Source organism: Conger conger, chromosome 12 (assembly GCF_963514075.1).
Source record: "Conger conger chromosome 12, fConCon1.1, whole genome shotgun sequence".
Lineage (NCBI taxonomy): Eukaryota > Metazoa > Chordata > Actinopteri > Anguilliformes > Congridae > Conger > Conger conger.
Window position 1 is genome coordinate 2,057,667 of NC_083771.1, and position 17,211 is coordinate 2,074,877.

Consider the following 17,211-nt stretch of genomic DNA (forward strand, 5'->3'; position numbering starts at 1 on the left):
CAACACATACCGAGTACGCTGTGACGTACTTACTACCGAGTTACTTACCGAATAGCTGCTCTCTAGGCAGCGACCAAAGCTATTTAGCGAGCGGGGCATCGATCGCACGCGGCAAGCAGGCGATAAGCCAGAAACGAGCAAGTCGGCGACTCGCAAGCAACCCGCATACCTGTCGCACATTGCCGTCTGTCCTTAAACCGTTCGAAGTTGCCCCGTCCTGTGGACGGAGCATCCAAAAATAGCACAAACTCAGGTGCGTTCCTCTCCACGGAAATCTTTAGTAAAAGGCGAAAGATTTGTGCGTGCTGAAGAGAAACCCGAGCGAAATGTGACCTTTCAGCGCACCAGGCGCCTCCGGCCCCCTTCCCAGCCACTCCCACTGACCCGGGGTTGCCACTGCCGCCAGCCGGCCGGACAGACAATCCGAGAGGGAAGGTGGGAAAAGCGAGACAGCGCAATGACAACAAACAGTTACGTCCCGCACAGAAAACTACATCATTTTGCTAAAAAACAGAGGCAAGCACACTTACAACAAGGGCACATATTCACCCTATTTACAACACAATTTACATACATACAAAAAAAAACAAACAAACAAACAAACAAACAAAAAGGGGGAAGAACAGGGCAACCCACCCACCTAGTAAAGGACAACAAAACACAACCTTTTTTTGCACAAAACTTGGAGAGGCGCACCGTTCCCGAACGCACTGCAATAACGGGTCGATGCTTGAAGCGGACGGAGCAAGCTCCTTCTCCGACTCCCTGTGCCAAAAATCCGTTTAATATATAGTCCCCTGATAGGGGACGTATCAGATATTAAACTGATAAGAACAGATACTACACTTGATCTTAGCCAAAAGGCCGAGAAGCGATAACCGCAAACTGGCCCCTGCCGACGGCGCCCTCCCGGTGGCCCCGGACCGCGCTCGGGGGAAGACGCCACCTGGCCCAGGAGCCGGCCCCCCTCCCCGCCTTCCCAAGAACCCTGCGCACGCACTGACTGGCCGGTCGGCGAGCTACCGTAACGACCGGACTCAGCTGGCTCCTCCCACCAAGATCCACTGTCCTCCACTGGCAGGCACAGCCGCCAAAAACACTCAACACATACCGAGTACGCTGTGACGTACTTACTACCGAGTTACTTACCGAATAGCTGCTCTCTAGGCAGCGACCAAAGCTATTTAGCGAGCGGGGCATCGATCGCACGCGGCAAGCAGGCGATAAGCCAGAAACGAGCAAGTCGGCGACTCGCAAGCAACCCGCATACCTGTCGCACATTGCCGTCTGTCCTTAAACCGTTCGAAGTTGCCCCGTCCTGTGGACGGAGCATCCAAAAATAGCACAAACTCAGGTGCGTTCCTCTCCACGGAAATCTTTAGTAAAAGGCGAAAGATTTGTGCGTGCTGAAGAGAAACCCGAGCGAAATGTGACCTTTCAGCGCACCAGGCGCCTCCGGCCCCCTTCCCAGCCACTCCCACTGACCCGGGGTTGCCACTGCCGCCAGCCGGCCGGACAGACAATCCGAGAGGGAAGGTGGGAAAAGCGAGACAGCGCAATGACAACAAACAGTTACGTCCCGCACAGAAAACTACATCATTTTGCTAAAAAACAGAGGCAAGCACACTTACAACAAGGGCACATATTCACCCTATTTACAACACAATTTACATACATACAAAAAAAAACAAACAAACAAACAAACAAACAAAAAGGGGGAAGAACAGGGCAACCCACCCACCTAGTAAAGGACAACAAAACACAACCTTTTTTTGCACAAAACTTGGAGAGGCGCACCGTTCCCGAACGCACTGCAATAACGGGTCGATGCTTGAAGCGGACGGAGCAAGCTCCTTCTCCGACTCCCTGTGCCAAAAATCCGTTTAATATATAGTCCCCTGATAGGGGACGTATCAGATATTAAACTGATAAGAACAGATTTTTTTTTGTTTTATAAACTTTTATTTCCACACATATCACATTACATTGTATTTACATTAAACACACATAACACAAACAATATACAAACCCCTCACGCTTTCTACAAACACAACACATATACATTCATTATTTAACAATTTATGTACACTATTTACACTTTCATCGGCCTAATTTTATTAGGCCACTATTATAGGCCTAAGGCGGCCTTCACCTTTCCCCATTTCTTTTTCCACCTCTCCTGTCCCTCTACCTGGGCGCACACCCTTATCTCCACCGCCACCCTTCTTTCCCAACCCTTGTAGCACTGCACCCCCGTCATGCCGTCTGAGGGGTTCACAATTTTCCTATTTCGGCTGTCCCACAAGGCCAGCTTCCCCCAGCTCACCAGGAGGCTGAACACCTCCCTTTCCTCAGCCTTCACCCTCTCCAAACCAACAGCCTTCATGGCTGCTGCTCTGTCCACTGCTGTGGCCCATATCGGGAGGAACACCACCCTATTTGCCCTCCCCCAAAAGACCTTAGCAAAAGGGCATTCCCACAGGGCATGCCCCCCTGTCTCCTCCCTCCCACAGCCCCTGGGGCACAAAGGGCTCCTGGCAGTGCCAGCCCTGTGCATCCTCTCCCTCACCGGCAATCTCCCCAGACCGCCCAACCAGTTCAGGTCGCTTGCTCGGTTTGGGAGCCACCTGGCGGACAAAAACTTCCACTGCCCTCCATTTCTCTCCACCTCCCTCTCTACCTCCCTCGCCCTCCTGCCCAAGAGCGCTTCATATAGGGCCCTGTGGTCCTTCAGCCCCTGCGCCATGATGGTCTCGCTGTTTGCTCTCAAGAACAGCACCGCCCTTGAGTAGCACCACGGGATGTCCTCCGCCCTCGGCCCCCTATTGTCCCACCCCACCAGCTCTCTCATGGCTGTCCCCACCCACATCCTCATGAGATGTCTGCTCTTATGGCTCCCAGCTCCCACCAAGGTGTCGACGATGCTTTTTAGGTACAACACCTCAAGCTTCAGGCCTACGTCCACTAGACCCCGCCCTCCCCTCTCCACTGGCAAAAACAAAATTTCCCTCTTTACCGGTTCCACACGCCCTCCCCACAGAAAATTAAAAATCATCCGGTTTAAAACGATCTTGCACCCCGCCGGGATCGGGAAAACTCTCCCTAAATAAATAAGTTGCGGCAAAATGTCCGCCTTCACTATTAAAATCTTACCTGATAGGGTTAGTGTTCTCGCCCTCCACAAGCCTAACCTCTTCCTTACCTTTTCTAGGCACTGTTCCCAGTTCAGCCTGTCCGCCCCCTCCCTGCTGAACCGGATCCCCAGCACCTTCATCCCGTCCCCACACACTGTCAGGCCATGCTGCTCCCCCTTCCTCCCTCTCCATCCCTCGGTCACCATCACTATCGACTTACCATAATTTATCCTCGACCCTGACCCTCGACAGTACTGGCCCACCAGGCCCATGACCCTCTCCACATCCCTCTCTGAGGAGACCACCACTGTGGTGTCATCTGCGTACTGCAGCACCTTTACCCTCTCGCCCCCACTGCCTGGGATCTGCAGGCCCCTAAAAACCGTGTCCTGCCTCATCAGCTCCGCCAGGGGCTCTATCACACATACATACAGCAAAGGAGACAGGGGACACCCCTGCCTCACCCCTCTACCCTGCCTCACCGGCACACTCAAAGCCCCGTTAACCTTCACCCGGCTGAAGGCTCCGTTGTAGAGGGCCTTTACCCAGGCAACAAAACCCCCTCCAAACCCCATTCTGTCCAGGACCTGTACCAGGAAGGCATGGTCGACCCGGTCAAAAGCCTTTTGCTGGTCCAGGCCAATCACTCCTATCCCCACCTTCCTACTTTTAGCCCAGGCCAGCACATCCCTCAACAGCACTAGGTTCTGGGACCCCATCCTTCCCGGGACCGCACAAGTTTGGTCCGGCCCCAGAACCTCCCCCAACACTCCCTTGGCCCTGTTGGCCAGCACCTTCCCCAGCACCTTGTAATCGGTGCAGAGGAGTGTGATTGGCCGCCAGTTCCCCAGGTCTTTCCTCTCTCCCTTCTTAAAAAGGAGGTGTATAACCCCCTCCCTCATCGACTGGGGCATTTTCCCCACTTCTCCCACCCGGTTAAACACCTCCACCAGGTCCTCTGCCATCTCTCCCCAAAAGTGGGTATATAACTCCCTTGTTATTCCGTCCCTCCCTGGAGTTTTCCCCGCCTTTAGGGAGAACAAAGCTTCCCTTACCTCTTCCTTATTTATTTCCCTCCCCAAAGCTTCCTGTTGTCCGTCCTGCACCTTCCTCCAAAGCTGCGCCACCAGCCTGTCCCCCTCCTCCGTGTCCCTCTCCTCCCTACCAAACAGCACAGAATAGAAAAGCGCTGCAGCGTCTAGCTTTTCCTCCTGCAGTCTTACCTCCCCCTCCTTTGTGGCTAACGCCTCTATCCATCCCTCACTTTGGCGTGTACTTACCATTTTGAAAAAGAAAGGCGTTACTCGCTCATCTCTTTCCTTCCTCTCCACCCTCGCCAGGAAGGCAAACCTTTTTGCCTTCTCCATATAATAGGCCCTTATTTGTTCCTTTAGTGCCTTTACCTCTTCTGTCTTTACCCTCCCTCCCCTGTTTGCCACGCCCACCCAGTATTGCAGTTCACTCTGCAGTGCCCACACTCTCTCTCTCTCCTCCCTCCTCTTGGCTATCCCGTAGGCCATGCAAAACTCCTTAATTCTAATTTTTACCAGCTCCCACCAATCCAAAACACATAAAAACTGGGCTTTGAAGGCCTTCCAACCCAAATAAAATTCCTTAAATTGCTCTATAAAACAAAAGTCCTCTAGGAGTTCGGCATTAAAACTCCATCTCCTTTTCCTTTCGTTCTCCCCTCCCTCCAAAATGCACTTTATTAAACAATGGTCCGATGACCAGCTTGGCATCACCACAAACTTTTCCAAACGAAAACTTTTGGACACAAAAAAATAATCCAGCCTTCTCCTGCAGCCCCTGGAATTTGCCCATGCAAACCCCTCCCCCTGTCGGCCATTTTCCCTAAAACAATCAAACAAAGAAAACTTAACCAAAATCTCTTTTTTTAAATAAAGAACTGAAAAATCCCTCCTTCCCCCCACTATCCCCTCATCCACAGACACATTGAAATCCCCCCCCAAAATAATACTCCTATTTGTAGCCAAAACTTCTGGCAAAAGTTTAAAAAAATCATACCTCTGAGAAATATTGCACGGGGCATGCACATTGACAAATCTCATTCTCTCCCCTCCCCACAAAACATCCGCACACATGAGCCTTCCTGGGACTATCGTCAGAAACTCCTCAATTTCTACCCCCCTTCCTTTAAACAAAATCCCCAAACCGTCAGCGTGGACATTGCCTACTGACCACACTGAAGGCCCCAGATCCCAATCCCTACGAAAAATGGCCACATCCCTCCCCCCTCCCAAATGACATTCCTGCAAAAAAAGTACATTGAATGGCACCTCTTTTAAAGATAAAAACAGCGCCAACCTTTTGTCCCGGTCTTTTATGCCCCTGGCATTAAGAGACAAAAATTTTTTCCCCATGAATAAAAATGTAATAAAGGTGTTGGCCTTCAGCCTACCTCCTTCCAAAAATTTTCTCCATCCCCATCCTGGGTTCCGCCGGCAATGGAGCGTCCGAATCCCCCATCTCCTTCTCCACCTCTTCGGCCCAGTCCTTGGGCCTAGCCTTGGCTTTGGTCGGGGCCCTGGCCTTTGCCTGCCTCCCCCCTGGTGGAGCTCCAGCCATCTCAGGCCTCTCCTTCCTCTTCTCTCCCCTCAGCCTGATGACGGCATCCTCCTCCATGGACAGCTCCATGTCGGAGTCATCGCTGCCCTCATCCGCCGTCTCCCTCCCCTCCCTGCTGCCGAGCTCCAGATCGGTGTCTGGGATCGGGCCTTCCTCGGTGCTAGGCCCCGCTGAGCCTGGTGCAAGCCCTCTCTGCTCCCCCTTCCTGCGCTCTGTTGGGCCTGGTGTAGGCCCCTCAGCCTCCACTGGGCCTGATGTAGGCCTCTCAGCTTCTGTTGGGCCTGGTGTAGGCCTCTCAGCCCCTGCTGGGCCTGGTGTAGGCCTCTCAGCCCCTGCTGGGCCTGATGTAGGCCTCTCTGCCTCCTTTGGGCCTGGTGTAGGCCCGTCAGCCTCTGTTGGGCCTGGTGTAGGCCTCTCAGCCTCTGCTGGGCCTGGTGTAGGCCTCTCAGCCTCCGTTGGGCCTGGTACAGGCCTCTCAGCCCCCGCTGGCCCTGGTGTAGGCGCTGCTCTCTCCCTGGCTGCATCGGCGTAGGTGCGGCGGCGCTCAGGGCATGCCCTCATGAGATGCTCCCCCGAGCCGCAGACGTTGCAGGTGCGCGGCTCCTTGCACTCGGCCGCCATGTGCCCTCTTTGTCGGCAATTGTGGCAGACCACCAACATGCACCCCGCGTCGACGTGGCCCACCTCCATGCATCGCCGACAGAAGGGAGGCTGCCTGGAGTACATGACGTGGCCCTTCACCCCTTCGACCATGCAGAGGGCTGGAGGATGGAGGAAGCCCTCGTATCCATGGTCACTCTCTCGGAGCAGAACCTCGTACACCCTCTGGCCGTTCCAGAAGCCGTAGACGTCCCTCCGGTATCTGGGTCCGGCCACCACCCTGGCGTACCTCTCCAGGTACCTCCCGACAGCCTCGTCCGGCACGTTCATGTCGAAGAGGTTGATAATCACCACCCTGTGGTTCCTCCTCTCCATGGATTCAACGCGGTATGACCCCAGATCTTCCCTCTTGCACCGCTCCATGAACGCCTTAAATGCCTCCGGTCCTCTGAAGGCTACATCCACGAACTCCTCCCTTCCGTTCCGCTGTATCCCCAGAATGTCGTTCTCCGACAGCGAGAACTTCTCCAAGACGAAGGCCTTGACAAACTCCTCCCTCTGGGGCATTCTCCCTGGGGCTCCTGCCCACTTTACTCTCACAGTATTCCGCACTGCTCTCCAGTTACTGCTCGCCATACTTACAAAATTGGTCGCTTCTCTCCACCACAAACCACTTGATCTTAGCCAAAAGGCCGAGAAGCGATAACCGCAAACTGGCCCCTGCCGACGGCGCCCTCCCGGTGGCCCCGGACCGCGCTCGGGGGAAGACGCCACCTGGCCCAGGAGCCGGCCCCCCTCCCCGCCTTCCCAAGAACCCTGCGCACGCACTGACTGGCCGGTCGGCGAGCTACCGTAACGACCGGACTCAGCTGGCTCCTCCCACCAAGATCCACTGTCCTCCACTGGCAGGCACAGCCGCCAAAAACACTCAACACATACCGAGTACGCTGTGACGTACTTACTACCGAGTTACTTACCGAATAGCTGCTCTCTAGGCAGCGACCAAAGCTATTTAGCGAGCGGGGCATCGATCGCACGCGGCAAGCAGGCGATAAGCCAGAAACGAGCAAGTCGGCGACTCGCAAGCAACCCGCATACCTGTCGCACATTGCCGTCTGTCCTTAAACCGTTCGAAGTTGCCCCGTCCTGTGGACGGAGCATCCAAAAATAGCACAAACTCAGGTGCGTTCCTCTCCACGGAAATCTTTAGTAAAAGGCGAAAGATTTGTGCGTGCTGAAGAGAAACCCGAGCGAAATGTGACCTTTCAGCGCACCAGGCGCCTCCGGCCCCCTTCCCAGCCACTCCCACTGACCCGGGGTTGCCACTGCCGCCAGCCGGCCGGACAGACAATCCGAGAGGGAAGGTGGGAAAAGCGAGACAGCGCAATGACAACAAACAGTTACGTCCCGCACAGAAAACTACATCATTTTGCTAAAAAACAGAGGCAAGCACACTTACAACAAGGGCACATATTCACCCTATTTACAACACAATTTACATACATACAAAAAAAAACAAACAAACAAACAAACAAACAAAAAGGGGGAAGAACAGGGCAACCCACCCACCTAGTAAAGGACAACAAAACACAACCTTTTTTTGCACAAAACTTGGAGAGGCGCACCGTTCCCGAACGCACTGCAATAACGGGTCGATGCTTGAAGCGGACGGAGCAAGCTCCTTCTCCGACTCCCTGTGCCAAAAATCCGTTTAATATATAGTCCCCTGATAGGGGACGTATCAGATATTAAACTGATAAGAACAGATACTACACTTGATCTTAGCCAAAAGGCCGAGAAGCGATAACCGCAAACTGGCCCCTGCCGACGGCGCCCTCCCGGTGGCCCCGGACCGCGCTCGGGGGAAGACGCCACCTGGCCCAGGAGCCGGCCCCCCTCCCCGCCTTCCCAAGAACCCTGCGCACGCACTGACTGGCCGGTCGGCGAGCTACCGTAACGACCGGACTCAGCTGGCTCCTCCCACCAAGATCCACTGTCCTCCACTGGCAGGCACAGCCGCCAAAAACACTCAACACATACCGAGTACGCTGTGACGTACTTACTACCGAGTTACTTACCGAATAGCTGCTCTCTAGGCAGCGACCAAAGCTATTTAGCGAGCGGGGCATCGATCGCACGCGGCAAGCAGGCGATAAGCCAGAAACGAGCAAGTCGGCGACTCGCAAGCAACCCGCATACCTGTCGCACATTGCCGTCTGTCCTTAAACCGTTCGAAGTTGCCCCGTCCTGTGGACGGAGCATCCAAAAATAGCACAAACTCAGGTGCGTTCCTCTCCACGGAAATCTTTAGTAAAAGGCGAAAGATTTGTGCGTGCTGAAGAGAAACCCGAGCGAAATGTGACCTTTCAGCGCACCAGGCGCCTCCGGCCCCCTTCCCAGCCACTCCCACTGACCCGGGGTTGCCACTGCCGCCAGCCGGCCGGACAGACAATCCGAGAGGGAAGGTGGGAAAAGCGAGACAGCGCAATGACAACAAACAGTTACGTCCCGCACAGAAAACTACATCATTTTGCTAAAAAACAGAGGCAAGCACACTTACAACAAGGGCACATATTCACCCTATTTACAACACAATTTACATACATACAAAAAAAAACAAACAAACAAACAAACAAACAAAAAGGGGGAAGAACAGGGCAACCCACCCACCTAGTAAAGGACAACAAAACACAACCTTTTTTTGCACAAAACTTGGAGAGGCGCACCGTTCCCGAACGCACTGCAATAACGGGTCGATGCTTGAAGCGGACGGAGCAAGCTCCTTCTCCGACTCCCTGTGCCAAAAATCCGTTTAATATATAGTCCCCTGATAGGGGACGTATCAGATATTAAACTGATAAGAACAGATACTACACTTGATCTTAGCCAAAAGGCCGAGAAGCGATAACCGCAAACTGGCCCCTGCCGACGGCGCCCTCCCGGTGGCCCCGGACCGCGCTCGGGGGAAGACGCCACCTGGCCCAGGAGCCGGCCCCCCTCCCCGCCTTCCCAAGAACCCTGCGCACGCACTGACTGGCCGGTCGGCGAGCTACCGTAACGACCGGACTCAGCTGGCTCCTCCCACCAAGATCCACTGTCCTCCACTGGCAGGCACAGCCGCCAAAAACACTCAACACATACCGAGTACGCTGTGACGTACTTACTACCGAGTTACTTACCGAATAGCTGCTCTCTAGGCAGCGACCAAAGCTATTTAGCGAGCGGGGCATCGATCGCACGCGGCAAGCAGGCGATAAGCCAGAAACGAGCAAGTCGGCGACTCGCAAGCAACCCGCATACCTGTCGCACATTGCCGTCTGTCCTTAAACCGTTCGAAGTTGCCCCGTCCTGTGGACGGAGCATCCAAAAATAGCACAAACTCAGGTGCGTTCCTCTCCACGGAAATCTTTAGTAAAAGGCGAAAGATTTGTGCGTGCTGAAGAGAAACCCGAGCGAAATGTGACCTTTCAGCGCACCAGGCGCCTCCGGCCCCCTTCCCAGCCACTCCCACTGACCCGGGGTTGCCACTGCCGCCAGCCGGCCGGACAGACAATCCGAGAGGGAAGGTGGGAAAAGCGAGACAGCGCAATGACAACAAACAGTTACGTCCCGCACAGAAAACTACATCATTTTGCTAAAAAACAGAGGCAAGCACACTTACAACAAGGGCACATATTCACCCTATTTACAACACAATTTACATACATACAAAAAAAAACAAACAAACAAACAAACAAACAAACAAAAAGGGGGAAGAACAGGGCAACCCACCCACCTAGTAAAGGACAACAAAACACAACCTTTTTTTGCACAAAACTTGGAGAGGCGCACCGTTCCCGAACGCACTGCAATAACGGGTCGATGCTTGAAGCGGACGGAGCAAGCTCCTTCTCCGACTCCCTGTGCCAAAAATCCGTTTAATATATAGTCCCCTGATAGGGGACGTATCAGATATTAAACTGATAAGAACAGATACTACACTTGATCTTAGCCAAAAGGCCGAGAAGCGATAACCGCAAACTGGCCCCTGCCGACGGCGCCCTCCCGGTGGCCCCGGACCGCGCTCGGGGGAAGACGCCACCTGGCCCAGGAGCCGGCCCCCCTCCCCGCCTTCCCAAGAACCCTGCGCACGCACTGACTGGCCGGTCGGCGAGCTACCGTAACGACCGGACTCAGCTGGCTCCTCCCACCAAGATCCACTGTCCTCCACTGGCAGGCACAGCCGCCAAAAACACTCAACACATACCGAGTACGCTGTGACGTACTTACTACCGAGTTACTTACCGAATAGCTGCTCTCTAGGCAGCGACCAAAGCTATTTAGCGAGCGGGGCATCGATCGCACGCGGCAAGCAGGCGATAAGCCAGAAACGAGCAAGTCGGCGACTCGCAAGCAACCCGCATACCTGTCGCACATTGCCGTCTGTCCTTAAACCGTTCGAAGTTGCCCCGTCCTGTGGACGGAGCATCCAAAAATAGCACAAACTCAGGTGCGTTCCTCTCCACGGAAATCTTTAGTAAAAGGCGAAAGATTTGTGCGTGCTGAAGAGAAACCCGAGCGAAATGTGACCTTTCAGCGCACCAGGCGCCTCCGGCCCCCTTCCCAGCCACTCCCACTGACCCGGGGTTGCCACTGCCGCCAGCCGGCCGGACAGACAATCCGAGAGGGAAGGTGGGAAAAGCGAGACAGCGCAATGACAACAAACAGTTACGTCCCGCACAGAAAACTACATCATTTTGCTAAAAAACAGAGGCAAGCACACTTACAACAAGGGCACATATTCACCCTATTTACAACACAATTTACATACATACAAAAAAAAACAAACAAACAAACAAACAAACAAAAAGGGGGAAGAACAGGGCAACCCACCCACCTAGTAAAGGACAACAAAACACAACCTTTTTTTGCACAAAACTTGGAGAGGCGCACCGTTCCCGAACGCACTGCAATAACGGGTCGATGCTTGAAGCGGACGGAGCAAGCTCCTTCTCCGACTCCCTGTGCCAAAAATCCGTTTAATATATAGTCCCCTGATAGGGGACGTATCAGATATTAAACTGATAAGAACAGATACTACACTTGATCTTAGCCAAAAGGCCGAGAAGCGATAACCGCAAACTGGCCCCTGCCGACGGCGCCCTCCCGGTGGCCCCGGACCGCGCTCGGGGGAAGACGCCACCTGGCCCAGGAGCCGGCCCCCCTCCCCGCCTTCCCAAGAACCCTGCGCACGCACTGACTGGCCGGTCGGCGAGCTACCGTAACGACCGGACTCAGCTGGCTCCTCCCACCAAGATCCACTGTCCTCCACTGGCAGGCACAGCCGCCAAAAACACTCAACACATACCGAGTACGCTGTGACGTACTTACTACCGAGTTACTTACCGAATAGCTGCTCTCTAGGCAGCGACCAAAGCTATTTAGCGAGCGGGGCATCGATCGCACGCGGCAAGCAGGCGATAAGCCAGAAACGAGCAAGTCGGCGACTCGCAAGCAACCCGCATACCTGTCGCACATTGCCGTCTGTCCTTAAACCGTTCGAAGTTGCCCCGTCCTGTGGACGGAGCATCCAAAAATAGCACAAACTCAGGTGCGTTCCTCTCCACGGAAATCTTTAGTAAAAGGCGAAAGATTTGTGCGTGCTGAAGAGAAACCCGAGCGAAATGTGACCTTTCAGCGCACCAGGCGCCTCCGGCCCCCTTCCCAGCCACTCCCACTGACCCGGGGTTGCCACTGCCGCCAGCCGGCCGGACAGACAATCCGAGAGGGAAGGTGGGAAAAGCGAGACAGCGCAATGACAACAAACAGTTACGTCCCGCACAGAAAACTACATCATTTTGCTAAAAAACAGAGGCAAGCACACTTACAACAAGGGCACATATTCACCCTATTTACAACACAATTTACATACATACAAAAAAAAACAAACAAACAAACAAACAAACAAAAAGGGGGAAGAACAGGGCAACCCACCCACCTAGTAAAGGACAACAAAACACAACCTTTTTTTGCACAAAACTTGGAGAGGCGCACCGTTCCCGAACGCACTGCAATAACGGGTCGATGCTTGAAGCGGACGGAGCAAGCTCCTTCTCCGACTCCCTGTGCCAAAAATCCGTTTAATATATAGTCCCCTGATAGGGGACGTATCAGATATTAAACTGATAAGAACAGATACTACACTTGATCTTAGCCAAAAGGCCGAGAAGCGATAACCGCAAACTGGCCCCTGCCGACGGCGCCCTCCCGGTGGCCCCGGACCGCGCTCGGGGGAAGACGCCACCTGGCCCAGGAGCCGGCCCCCCTCCCCGCCTTCCCAAGAACCCTGCGCACGCACTGACTGGCCGGTCGGCGAGCTACCGTAACGACCGGACTCAGCTGGCTCCTCCCACCAAGATCCACTGTCCTCCACTGGCAGGCACAGCCGCCAAAAACACTCAACACATACCGAGTACGCTGTGACGTACTTACTACCGAGTTACTTACCGAATAGCTGCTCTCTAGGCAGCGACCAAAGCTATTTAGCGAGCGGGGCATCGATCGCACGCGGCAAGCAGGCGATAAGCCAGAAACGAGCAAGTCGGCGACTCGCAAGCAACCCGCATACCTGTCGCACATTGCCGTCTGTCCTTAAACCGTTCGAAGTTGCCCCGTCCTGTGGACGGAGCATCCAAAAATAGCACAAACTCAGGTGCGTTCCTCTCCACGGAAATCTTTAGTAAAAGGCGAAAGATTTGTGCGTGCTGAAGAGAAACCCGAGCGAAATGTGACCTTTCAGCGCACCAGGCGCCTCCGGCCCCCTTCCCAGCCACTCCCACTGACCCGGGGTTGCCACTGCCGCCAGCCGGCCGGACAGACAATCCGAGAGGGAAGGTGGGAAAAGCGAGACAGCGCAATGACAACAAACAGTTACGTCCCGCACAGAAAACTACATCATTTTGCTAAAAAACAGAGGCAAGCACACTTACAACAAGGGCACATATTCACCCTATTTACAACACAATTTACATACATACAAAAAAAAACAAACAAACAAACAAACAAACAAAAAGGGGGAAGAACAGGGCAACCCACCCACCTAGTAAAGGACAACAAAACACAACCTTTTTTTGCACAAAACTTGGAGAGGCGCACCGTTCCCGAACGCACTGCAATAACGGGTCGATGCTTGAAGCGGACGGAGCAAGCTCCTTCTCCGACTCCCTGTGCCAAAAATCCGTTTAATATATAGTCCCCTGATAGGGGACGTATCAGATATTAAACTGATAAGAACAGATACTACACTTGATCTTAGCCAAAAGGCCGAGAAGCGATAACCGCAAACTGGCCCCTGCCGACGGCGCCCTCCCGGTGGCCCCGGACCGCGCTCGGGGGAAGACGCCACCTGGCCCAGGAGCCGGCCCCCCTCCCCGCCTTCCCAAGAACCCTGCGCACGCACTGACTGGCCGGTCGGCGAGCTACCGTAACGACCGGACTCAGCTGGCTCCTCCCACCAAGATCCACTGTCCTCCACTGGCAGGCACAGCCGCCAAAAACACTCAACACATACCGAGTACGCTGTGACGTACTTACTACCGAGTTACTTACCGAATAGCTGCTCTCTAGGCAGCGACCAAAGCTATTTAGCGAGCGGGGCATCGATCGCACGCGGCAAGCAGGCGATAAGCCAGAAACGAGCAAGTCGGCGACTCGCAAGCAACCCGCATACCTGTCGCACATTGCCGTCTGTCCTTAAACCGTTCGAAGTTGCCCCGTCCTGTGGACGGAGCATCCAAAAATAGCACAAACTCAGGTGCGTTCCTCTCCACGGAAATCTTTAGTAAAAGGCGAAAGATTTGTGCGTGCTGAAGAGAAACCCGAGCGAAATGTGACCTTTCAGCGCACCAGGCGCCTCCGGCCCCCTTCCCAGCCACTCCCACTGACCCGGGGTTGCCACTGCCGCCAGCCGGCCGGACAGACAATCCGAGAGGGAAGGTGGGAAAAGCGAGACAGCGCAATGACAACAAACAGTTACGTCCCGCACAGAAAACTACATCATTTTGCTAAAAAACAGAGGCAAGCACACTTACAACAAGGGCACATATTCACCCTATTTACAACACAATTTACATACATACAAAAAAAAACAAACAAACAAACAAACAAACAAAAAGGGGGAAGAACAGGGCAACCCACCCACCTAGTAAAGGACAACAAAACACAACCTTTTTTTGCACAAAACTTGGAGAGGCGCACCGTTCCCGAACGCACTGCAATAACGGGTCGATGCTTGAAGCGGACGGAGCAAGCTCCTTCTCCGACTCCCTGTGCCAAAAATCCGTTTAATATATAGTCCCCTGATAGGGGACGTATCAGATATTAAACTGATAAGAACAGATACTACACTTGATCTTAGCCAAAAGGCCGAGAAGCGATAACCGCAAACTGGCCCCTGCCGACGGCGCCCTCCCGGTGGCCCCGGACCGCGCTCGGGGGAAGACGCCACCTGGCCCAGGAGCCGGCCCCCCTCCCCGCCTTCCCAAGAACCCTGCGCACGCACTGACTGGCCGGTCGGCGAGCTACCGTAACGACCGGACTCAGCTGGCTCCTCCCACCAAGATCCACTGTCCTCCACTGGCAGGCACAGCCGCCAAAAACACTCAACACATACCGAGTACGCTGTGACGTACTTACTACCGAGTTACTTACCGAATAGCTGCTCTCTAGGCAGCGACCAAAGCTATTTAGCGAGCGGGGCATCGATCGCACGCGGCAAGCAGGCGATAAGCCAGAAACGAGCAAGTCGGCGACTCGCAAGCAACCCGCATACCTGTCGCACATTGCCGTCTGTCCTTAAACCGTTCGAAGTTGCCCCGTCCTGTGGACGGAGCATCCAAAAATAGCACAAACTCAGGTGCGTTCCTCTCCACGGAAATCTTTAGTAAAAGGCGAAAGATTTGTGCGTGCTGAAGAGAAACCCGAGCGAAATGTGACCTTTCAGCGCACCAGGCGCCTCCGGCCCCCTTCCCAGCCACTCCCACTGACCCGGGGTTGCCACTGCCGCCAGCCGGCCGGACAGACAATCCGAGAGGGAAGGTGGGAAAAGCGAGACAGCGCAATGACAACAAACAGTTACGTCCCGCACAGAAAACTACATCATTTTGCTAAAAAACAGAGGCAAGCACACTTACAACAAGGGCACATATTCACCCTATTTACAACACAATTTACATACATACAAAAAAAAACAAACAAACAAACAAACAAACAAAAAGGGGGAAGAACAGGGCAACCCACCCACCTAGTAAAGGACAACAAAACACAACCTTTTTTTGCACAAAACTTGGAGAGGCGCACCGTTCCCGAACGCACTGCAATAACGGGTCGATGCTTGAAGCGGACGGAGCAAGCTCCTTCTCCGACTCCCTGTGCCAAAAATCCGTTTAATATATAGTCCCCTGATAGGGGACGTATCAGATATTAAACTGATAAGAACAGATACTACACTTGATCTTAGCCAAAAGGCCGAGAAGCGATAACCGCAAACTGGCCCCTGCCGACGGCGCCCTCCCGGTGGCCCCGGACCGCGCTCGGGGGAAGACGCCACCTGGCCCAGGAGCCGGCCCCCCTCCCCGCCTTCCCAAGAACCCTGCGCACGCACTGACTGGCCGGTCGGCGAGCTACCGTAACGACCGGACTCAGCTGGCTCCTCCCACCAAGATCCACTGTCCTCCACTGGCAGGCACAGCCGCCAAAAACACTCAACACATACCGAGTACGCTGTGACGTACTTACTACCGAGTTACTTACCGAATAGCTGCTCTCTAGGCAGCGACCAAAGCTATTTAGCGAGCGGGGCATCGATCGCACGCGGCAAGCAGGCGATAAGCCAGAAACGAGCAAGTCGGCGACTCGCAAGCAACCCGCATACCTGTCGCACATTGCCGTCTGTCCTTAAACCGTTCGAAGTTGCCCCGTCCTGTGGACGGAGCATCCAAAAATAGCACAAACTCAGGTGCGTTCCTCTCCACGGAAATCTTTAGTAAAAGGCGAAAGATTTGTGCGTGCTGAAGAGAAACCCGAGCGAAATGTGACCTTTCAGCGCACCAGGCGCCTCCGGCCCCCTTCCCAGCCACTCCCACTGACCCGGGGTTGCCACTGCCGCCAGCCGGCCGGACAGACAATCCGAGAGGGAAGGTGGGAAAAGCGAGACAGCGCAATGACAACAAACAGTTACGTCCCGCACAGAAAACTACATCATTTTGCTAAAAAACAGAGGCAAGCACACTTACAACAAGGGCACATATTCACCCTATTTACAACACAATTTACATACATACAAAAAAAAACAAACAAACAAACAAACAAACAAAAAGGGGGAAGAACAGGGCAACCCACCCACCTAGTAAAGGACAACAAAACACAACCTTTTTTTGCACAAAACTTGGAGAGGCGCACCGTTCCCGAACGCACTGCAATAACGGGTCGATGCTTGAAGCGGACGGAGCAAGCTCCTTCTCCGACTCCCTGTGCCAAAAATCCGTTTAATATATAGTCCCCTGATAGGGGACGTATCAGATATTAAACTGATAAGAACAGATACTACACTTGATCTTAGCCAAAAGGCCGAGAAGCGATAACCGCAAACTGGCCCCTGCCGACGGCGCCCTCCCGGTGGCCCCGGACCGCGCTCGGGGGAAGACGCCACCTGGCCCAGGAGCCGGCCCCCCTCCCCGCCTTCCCAAGAACCCTGCGCACGCACTGACTGGCCGGTCGGCGAGCTACCGTAACGACCGGACTCAGCTGGCTCCTCCCACCAAGATCCACTGTCCTCCACTGGCAGGCACAGCCGCCAAAAACACTCAACACATACCGAGTACGCTGTGACGTACTTACTACCGAGTTACTT

At 54.2% G+C, this 17,211-nt stretch overlaps 21 non-coding genes and 1 pseudogene across 21 annotated transcripts; all 22 read right to left on the minus strand.

Annotated features, from left to right (window-relative positions):
• Window positions 1–208: 208 nt before the first annotated feature.
• On the minus strand, window positions 209–325 carry LOC133105798 (U5 spliceosomal RNA). Its single transcript, XR_009703989.1, has one exon. It is a non-coding gene; the product is annotated as a U5 spliceosomal RNA (small nuclear RNA).
• A 360-nt stretch (window positions 326–685) lies between these two features.
• On the minus strand, window positions 686–876 carry LOC133105884 (U2 spliceosomal RNA). Its single transcript, XR_009704072.1, has one exon. It is a non-coding gene; the product is annotated as a U2 spliceosomal RNA (small nuclear RNA).
• Window positions 877–1,309: 433 nt separating this feature from the next.
• LOC133105799 (U5 spliceosomal RNA) lies at window positions 1,310–1,426 on the minus strand. Its single transcript, XR_009703990.1, has one exon. It is a non-coding gene; the product is annotated as a U5 spliceosomal RNA (small nuclear RNA).
• Window positions 1,427–1,786: 360 nt separating this feature from the next.
• On the minus strand, window positions 1,787–1,965 carry LOC133106414 (U2 spliceosomal RNA; annotated as a pseudogene).
• A 5,495-nt stretch (window positions 1,966–7,460) lies between these two features.
• LOC133105800 (U5 spliceosomal RNA) lies at window positions 7,461–7,577 on the minus strand. Its single transcript, XR_009703991.1, has one exon. It is a non-coding gene; the product is annotated as a U5 spliceosomal RNA (small nuclear RNA).
• Window positions 7,578–7,937: 360 nt separating this feature from the next.
• LOC133105897 (U2 spliceosomal RNA) lies at window positions 7,938–8,128 on the minus strand. The gene has a single exon (XR_009704083.1). It is a non-coding gene; the product is annotated as a U2 spliceosomal RNA (small nuclear RNA).
• A 433-nt stretch (window positions 8,129–8,561) lies between these two features.
• On the minus strand, window positions 8,562–8,678 carry LOC133105801 (U5 spliceosomal RNA). The gene has a single exon (XR_009703992.1). It is a non-coding gene; the product is annotated as a U5 spliceosomal RNA (small nuclear RNA).
• Window positions 8,679–9,038: 360 nt separating this feature from the next.
• On the minus strand, window positions 9,039–9,229 carry LOC133105909 (U2 spliceosomal RNA). The gene has a single exon (XR_009704094.1). It is a non-coding gene; the product is annotated as a U2 spliceosomal RNA (small nuclear RNA).
• A 433-nt stretch (window positions 9,230–9,662) lies between these two features.
• On the minus strand, window positions 9,663–9,779 carry LOC133105802 (U5 spliceosomal RNA). Its single transcript, XR_009703993.1, has one exon. It is a non-coding gene; the product is annotated as a U5 spliceosomal RNA (small nuclear RNA).
• Window positions 9,780–10,143: 364 nt separating this feature from the next.
• LOC133105920 (U2 spliceosomal RNA) lies at window positions 10,144–10,334 on the minus strand. The gene has a single exon (XR_009704105.1). It is a non-coding gene; the product is annotated as a U2 spliceosomal RNA (small nuclear RNA).
• A 433-nt stretch (window positions 10,335–10,767) lies between these two features.
• On the minus strand, window positions 10,768–10,884 carry LOC133105804 (U5 spliceosomal RNA). The gene has a single exon (XR_009703995.1). It is a non-coding gene; the product is annotated as a U5 spliceosomal RNA (small nuclear RNA).
• Window positions 10,885–11,244: 360 nt separating this feature from the next.
• Window positions 11,245–11,435, minus strand: LOC133105931 (U2 spliceosomal RNA). The gene has a single exon (XR_009704116.1). It is a non-coding gene; the product is annotated as a U2 spliceosomal RNA (small nuclear RNA).
• Window positions 11,436–11,868: 433 nt separating this feature from the next.
• LOC133105805 (U5 spliceosomal RNA) lies at window positions 11,869–11,985 on the minus strand. The gene has a single exon (XR_009703996.1). It is a non-coding gene; the product is annotated as a U5 spliceosomal RNA (small nuclear RNA).
• Window positions 11,986–12,345: 360 nt separating this feature from the next.
• Window positions 12,346–12,536, minus strand: LOC133105943 (U2 spliceosomal RNA). Its single transcript, XR_009704127.1, has one exon. It is a non-coding gene; the product is annotated as a U2 spliceosomal RNA (small nuclear RNA).
• A 433-nt stretch (window positions 12,537–12,969) lies between these two features.
• On the minus strand, window positions 12,970–13,086 carry LOC133105807 (U5 spliceosomal RNA). Its single transcript, XR_009703997.1, has one exon. It is a non-coding gene; the product is annotated as a U5 spliceosomal RNA (small nuclear RNA).
• A 360-nt stretch (window positions 13,087–13,446) lies between these two features.
• LOC133105955 (U2 spliceosomal RNA) lies at window positions 13,447–13,637 on the minus strand. Its single transcript, XR_009704138.1, has one exon. It is a non-coding gene; the product is annotated as a U2 spliceosomal RNA (small nuclear RNA).
• Window positions 13,638–14,070: 433 nt separating this feature from the next.
• LOC133105808 (U5 spliceosomal RNA) lies at window positions 14,071–14,187 on the minus strand. Its single transcript, XR_009703998.1, has one exon. It is a non-coding gene; the product is annotated as a U5 spliceosomal RNA (small nuclear RNA).
• Window positions 14,188–14,547: 360 nt separating this feature from the next.
• On the minus strand, window positions 14,548–14,738 carry LOC133105966 (U2 spliceosomal RNA). Its single transcript, XR_009704149.1, has one exon. It is a non-coding gene; the product is annotated as a U2 spliceosomal RNA (small nuclear RNA).
• Window positions 14,739–15,171: 433 nt separating this feature from the next.
• On the minus strand, window positions 15,172–15,288 carry LOC133105809 (U5 spliceosomal RNA). Its single transcript, XR_009703999.1, has one exon. It is a non-coding gene; the product is annotated as a U5 spliceosomal RNA (small nuclear RNA).
• A 360-nt stretch (window positions 15,289–15,648) lies between these two features.
• LOC133105978 (U2 spliceosomal RNA) lies at window positions 15,649–15,839 on the minus strand. Its single transcript, XR_009704160.1, has one exon. It is a non-coding gene; the product is annotated as a U2 spliceosomal RNA (small nuclear RNA).
• A 433-nt stretch (window positions 15,840–16,272) lies between these two features.
• Window positions 16,273–16,389, minus strand: LOC133105810 (U5 spliceosomal RNA). Its single transcript, XR_009704000.1, has one exon. It is a non-coding gene; the product is annotated as a U5 spliceosomal RNA (small nuclear RNA).
• Window positions 16,390–16,749: 360 nt separating this feature from the next.
• LOC133105990 (U2 spliceosomal RNA) lies at window positions 16,750–16,940 on the minus strand. The gene has a single exon (XR_009704171.1). It is a non-coding gene; the product is annotated as a U2 spliceosomal RNA (small nuclear RNA).
• Window positions 16,941–17,211: the final 271 nt, after the last annotated feature.